The 6,684-nt window shown below is 35.6% G+C and overlaps 1 pseudogene across 1 annotated transcript; it reads left to right on the forward strand.

Moving 5' to 3' along the window:
- Positions 1 to 4,203: 4,203 nt before the first annotated feature.
- Positions 4,204 to 5,292, forward strand: LOC149197360 (xyloglucan endotransglucosylase protein 2-like; annotated as a pseudogene). The gene is made up of 4 exons (XR_016255164.1): positions 4,204 to 4,390; positions 4,493 to 4,592; positions 4,682 to 4,875; positions 5,004 to 5,292. The product of XR_016255164.1 is annotated as a xyloglucan endotransglucosylase protein 2-like (transcript).
- Positions 5,293 to 6,684: the final 1,392 nt, after the last annotated feature.

Here is a 6,684-nt window from a genome sequence, read left to right on the forward strand (position 1 = left end):
CATCACTTGGTTAGTTAAAATTGCTATTATAGATGGTAGAAATTTAATTTTAAATGATATTTCTATATATTTATTGTTTTTAAATTGAGTATTAATTTTTTTTATATCATTAACCATTAATATAAACTACTTAAATCCATTTAACAACTTCAATAATTTTACAGAATTAATACTAAATATTTCATAGTTGTAAATTTTAGAACAAATAAATAAAAATAGTCATATTTAACCTGATTCACTGATCATTTCCAAATAAAATTTAGTTTTAATTTAGTTTTGTGACGTGGCTTGGCACATTAAAATGTGAGTGGTCACATGATTCGCAAACCTGACATTCCCTATTTAATGTGATTGTGAACTTCCCTGATTATGTTTATAGAAATCCAAAAATCCTCCACCTCAAAATATTCTTCACAATTATCAAATTCAGTAAATGCTCCACGCTATTCCAATGCTTATTATCAAATTCAGTAAATGCTCCACGCTATTCCAATGCTTATATGATGGCGTGCCTAAGTCCCGTTTTAAGCAATTCGTACATTTTTGTCACGTGAACAAAGTGGAAATTTAAAAAGAGTTGGTCCGAATGAAGTAGGTTTTGAATGCTTCTGTGATTCGTACCGTTAGTTTTGGGCGAATCTAAAAAATAAGTCACTAAGCCAATGATTGCGGCTTAGTGCATTGCCATTCACATGATGACAATTCCTATTTCATCGACTATAGAATGGTTAATGCCGCCTGACATGCAGGGATTTAACTATCCCCCTTTCAGTGAAAGCACGCTCATCCAGATAGCATCATCCACTGAAAGGGGGATAGTTAAATGCCTGCATGTCAGGCGGCATTAACTATTCTATAGTCGATGAAATAGGAATTGCCTTCACATGATATGGTCATAGATGGTGTGAGATGGTTATAGATTGCGTGAAGAATTCTGGGCAACTTCCGACCAGGTATCAAAATTTGACGGGTGCCCTTACCCATCAGAGAATTTTTTTATGACGGTTTTATTTTTAAATTGCCCATCACATGACTTTTAATATTTATTTGTACAAGTTTCATCTAATTTTTGCAAATTGTATTTATAATTGTTACAAAATTTCCATGCTTTGTTGTACCAATTAACTTAAGTGTCATTGCTACACTTTCATTTGAGACGTGTTGATGACACTTTTCTGTGATTTTTCCAGGTTGTTGAAATATTTAAAGTTTTTTTTATAAATGGAAATAGTGAGAAAATAGATGGAAAATATGTATCTTCTGTAATTTTTTTATTTCTAAAAAATAACAAAAATATATATTATAAAGTGAAAAAATATATATATTCATAATTACTCTCACTTGAAAATAGTGAATGTAAATATTGTTGCAACTAAAATTAGACAAAAAAAATTTAGTTATATGATATAAGTATTCACTAAAATAAGCAACCAATGACTATTGGCATTGGTTCTGTGCTTAATTATTGCCCAACCCAAATCCTTTATAGCACCCTCCAGTGTAATATATATATATATATATATATATATATTTATAACGTAGTCCAATTATTCTCTGTTTTGTATTAATTTTTTTTTAATTTTAATTAACAGTAAATTTAAGATATATAATATATAAAAATATAGTGTTTTATAGATTTATTTTAAAAAATGTTTAAAACTATGAAAAAACACCATTTTTAAAAATAATATAAATTTAAAATCATTCTGAGTTTGGCTTGGGCGATGGGTGTATACTAACAACAAAAACGGGTCTATATAAACGTAAGGGAAAATGCCATATTTGACGATACAGGTGATGGGTGTATACTAACAACAAAAACGGGTCTATATAAACGTAAGGGAAAATGCCATATTTGACGATACAGGTGTTGATGCAATGCGTTAGCCATCATCATTTTTTTTCGCATTGAAATCGTCCTTCCTTCCTAATCCAAAGGGAGGGAGGGTGAGGCCGTGGAACTAGAGCTCGTCGTGGTAGTGAAAAGTGATTATAAATTTGTGGTGTGGGGATCAAGCATCCTCGGTTGGTTTGGGGGATTAATCTCGGTTTTCACCTTGTCTTAGCTTTCCCTTTATGGGTTTGGGTGGGGATTTTACCGGACTTTGCCAGGTTTTCACCTTGCTTTAGCCTTCTCCTTATGGGTTTGGCTAGGGATATTACCGGACTTTGCCAATATACCGGTAAGATGGGCATTTGAGTTATGTGGATTGGTAGTCAAATTAGGCTTTCCAGGAGTGGAAACTAGGATGATGAGACAAGGGGGAGAAAAGAGAGACTGATGGAACCAAGACCTCGGAGGTCCATAAAGAACAGAGAGGAGAGAGGGGAGTTGAGTCTTACTCGGAGGTCCATAAAGAACCGAGAGGAGAGAGGAAAGTTGAGTCTTACTAAATCCATGTGAATAGCATAGAAAAACTCTGGCAAGAACAAGCCCAAAAAGTTCAAAGAACGGTGAAAAGAAGAGTATTTTGCAAGATCTCATGACTAAACTACAAATATGTGAAATACAAACTCTATTCATATATTAAAATCACTTTTGATCAAGACTGTAAATATATTCATTGGAACCAAGAACCTACCTGTTCATCGCTAACTGATACCCTGCAGAAGATGCTAGTCTGCGAAATGAGTTTCACCATCTGTCATTATTTTTTAAGTAATGACGTCTTCGTAGTATCCATGAACAGATTTGTCTTTGCAAGGGAGGCGCAGGATTTTGTAAAAAGAAAGTGAGCACCTGCCCCTGCCATCGATGTAATAATAGCGTTTCGATTCATTGAGGAAGAGGAAATCCTTGTCGTTGCTCCAATTGCGGGTTGCATTGTTAGTTGTGAAGTTATTGTAGTTGGGCTTATTTACCTGAACCGCATTGTGTTGATCCTTCTGATACCTAAAAGCCGCAAAAAAAGAAAAGCAGAAACAAAGGTTCGAAACTCAAGAAACTAAAAACATAAGAAAAGAGGTCCGAGTTCGAAACCCGGTAAAAGAAAAACGAAGTATAAGGTACTTACAGATCTAGTCAAGGAGAAGGAAGGTATGTTTGGCATTTGTAATAGGCTCATTTCAAAATTTTCCAGAGAAACTCTATTGTTTGAAATCCTAGGCGCGGAACGAACATTTGAATTTTTGGGTACTGACAAGAATTGATTGCGTACCTCCGAAGAAATCCCGAGAGTTGTACATTGGACGGAAAACGACCTTATCAGTTAATGGAAGTCCATACATGGTCATATATGTATAACCATCCATACACATGGTCATGTCAATTCCTCAGGGCGAGGGTAGTGCGGACTCCGGAGTGTCGTCACTGCAGTATGCGGTGTATATATATAATAATATATATATATATATATAAATTAAAACTGGTTAATTTTCAATATACCCGTCAATATGACTTTTTCAAATATTATTAGCCAGTCAGCGATGACGTGCAGATTTGGAAACCAATTGTATTTAATGTGTAAAAACTCAAAAAATGGGCATACAGGCGTCAAATTTAACCCCTGCTTCCGACGAACACGTAGGAACGACCCTCGAGATATCCATGGTCATCCATCACGTCGCCTTTGTGTCTGATATTGATTTCCATCGCCACCTATTAGATCATAGTTAAGATGTGAAATGTAAGCATAGTACACACAATGACGGGTCGATTTGAGTTGTAAATTTGAATTAGAAAACCGGCCCAAACTTTGCGTCTGATATTGATTTCCACCTCCATCCGCCACCTATCAGATCACAGTTAAGATATGAAATGTGGCGAGCCTTATTTCCACCTCTATAGGTTATTTAATGAGCGCTAAGTACTTGTGACAAGACATTCGTGCATCCGAAGGCATGCTACATATGCATGAAAGCCATACATATCCATGGATATTCCGGTAACTCGATCACTCTACCTCCGGCAAGCTCCAATATTCAATGTAATTAATGCAGATTTTGGACAATCTAACATCTAGACCAGTGTGGATTAGACATTCATTTCATGTATTCAATGCACCATCTGCCTCAGAGAATTTCAAATTCAACATTCCCACTCGATATTTAAATTAGAAAAACTAAATTTATATCACTGCTCAGCGAATTGTTTTCGCAGCTTTGGCGTTCAATGGGAATATACTTAGGATCCTCGTTAGGAAATAAGGCTCGCCTTCCTTTGCACAACTTCATTTTCAGGCGCCAATAAGGTCGTCGGAAGCCATGAAGAGGACACAATTTTTTGTTTTGTTTCTCATTCTGTTACTCCATTCTGCTGCCACGGCTACCACTCCCAGGAAGCCAGTGAGTGTGCCCTTTCACAACAATTATGTCGCCAGCTAGGGCTCAGATCACATCAAACAATTCCATGGCGGTCGAAAGATCGAGCTTCTCCTCAACAAACAGTATGGTAAGCTATTATACATTGGATTTCTTTCTGCATATTTTTGGGTTGTTTTATCCTTTTATGAGTTGTGGGAATAACAATGTGGGATGAAATACGGGTTGGCAGGTGCGGGGTTCGAGTCTAAGGGGACATATTTATTTGGCAATTTAGTATGCAGATAACGCTGGTTCCCGATGCTTCTGTTGGCATTGTCACTGCCTTTTATGTAAGTATTTATAATAATATTAAGGGTTTTTGGGGGTCTAAGTCTGCTTCTGCTTGTTTATGTATCTATATTTCTTTTGGTGCGGGCAGCTTTCTTCTCAGACTGCAGAGCACGATGAGATAGACTTTGAATTCTTGGGGAACAAGTCCGGGGAACCCTACATTCTTCAGACCAATGTATTTACAGGCAGGAAGGGTGAGAGAGAACATCGAATATACCTTTGGTTCGACCCCACCAAGGATTACCATTCCTATGCTGTGCTCTGGAACATGTACCAAATTGTGTAAGCCCCCATTCTCGAGCCCATTATTTATTATCGAACCAGAGCCAAATGCAAATGTAGCATGTAATTTTACAATGAACCTCTTTTAGTTTAATATGGTTTGGTGTGATGTTTTTTTTTGGGCGCAGATTTTTGGTAGATGAGGTACCAATCCGGGTGTTCAAGAACAACAAGGATCTGGGCGTGAGGTACCCATTTAACCAGCCGATGAAGATCTATTCGAGCCTGTGGAATGCTGATGACTGGGCCACCCGAGGGGGTCTGGAGAAAACCGACTGGGCCAAGGCGCCGTTCATCACCTCCCACATGGAATTCTGCGTCGATGCCTATGAGGCTTCTGCTCCGCAATCGGCCTGCGCTACGCAGGGGTGGCGGTGGTGGGATCAGGAAGAGTTCAGAGACCTGAAAATGATTTAAAAAAAGCTTTTTAGAGATTTCCTATAGCAAATATCAAAATATAAAAATATATATAATTTTTTTTAAGAATATTAAAAAATTATTATTTATCGAAATATATGATGGGTTTTAATTTTTTTAAACAATATCAAAATAAAAGATATATATATTTTTATATATTTTAAGAGAATCTAAAAAATTAATGTAATCTTTCTTATCTTTATCAAAATAAATGATGGGTTTTAAGACCCACTAATATACCCTTGTTTCATATATTTTCAACTTCCTCAATGTGGGTTTAAAATAAATATATTATATAATATTAAATATTAAAAAAATGATATAATTACTATCTCTATCAAGATAATACATGAGGTTTTAAAATAAAATAATAAAGAATAAAATTCAAATTCAAATCTCTGTAATAAAACATTTTGAAATGTCTTATATTTCTTTCTTATATAATGAGTTTTATAAAAAAATAATAAAGAATAAAATGGATTATTAATTTTTTTAATAGAATATTCGCAAAATGTCAAGTCTTATATAAAATCAAAGATAATTACAATAATTCATGATGATTAGATAATTTCTATAATATTCAAAAAAATGATAAAAAAAATTTTAATTGAATATTGGCAAATGTCAAGTCGTATATAAAATCAAAGATAATTACAATAATTCATAATGATTAGATAATTTCTAGTAAAAAAAAAAGATTAAGGGGTTTTTAGTAATTTCTTTTTTCAAATGTCTTATGTTTTCTTTTAAAAATAAAATAAAAAGGATCATTGAGCGTTTCATAATAAAATGTTTTTGAATGTCTTATGTTGGCTTCTTAAATAAAAATAGTAATTATATTTTTTGCTAAAGCAAGATACGGTCCTTCTATTAACTTAGGAGAGTGAAAAATTACAGATCTTACACAAGAAACAACAAACTCCCACAAAGGGAGAGTGAAAACACAGAGGTTCAGACTCCCACAAAGGGAGAGTGAAAAAACTCCAAGATCCGACAAAACCTCTAAAACACAAACAGGAACAAAGTCGGGACTGCCCTGGAATCGAAAGCGGGCAAGTGGAAACAAAGTCCGCTCCCCAAAACCCATCGAAGATCTGACTCCTAGCGATCCAGCGGTCAAAAAGTAACCCGCGCGGAGGCCAATCCCGTGGAAAAACCCCAAGTAGCACAATCAACTCTGACCGTTGATCTGATACTTCAGATCCAATGGCTGGTATCCATATTGCGCGGCTTAAAAGCCCGCAGAATAACGTGCGATGAAGGCGGTTTACTTTTCCAGTCCTCCGCCACGTGTAGCATCCTGAGTGGAATCGCTAGCTTTTGGAAAAAAACGACTTTGGTTTAGAAATCACCCGATGTGGGTGGTAAACCACTGGTGGTTTTGTCCTTTCG

The sequence above is a fragment of the Pinus tabuliformis genome, chromosome 2_2 (genome assembly GCF_031772625.1).
Source record: "Pinus tabuliformis cultivar Carrire ecotype Pingquan chromosome 2_2, CPIR1, whole genome shotgun sequence".
Taxonomy (NCBI): domain Eukaryota; kingdom Viridiplantae; phylum Streptophyta; class Pinopsida; order Pinales; family Pinaceae; genus Pinus; species Pinus tabuliformis.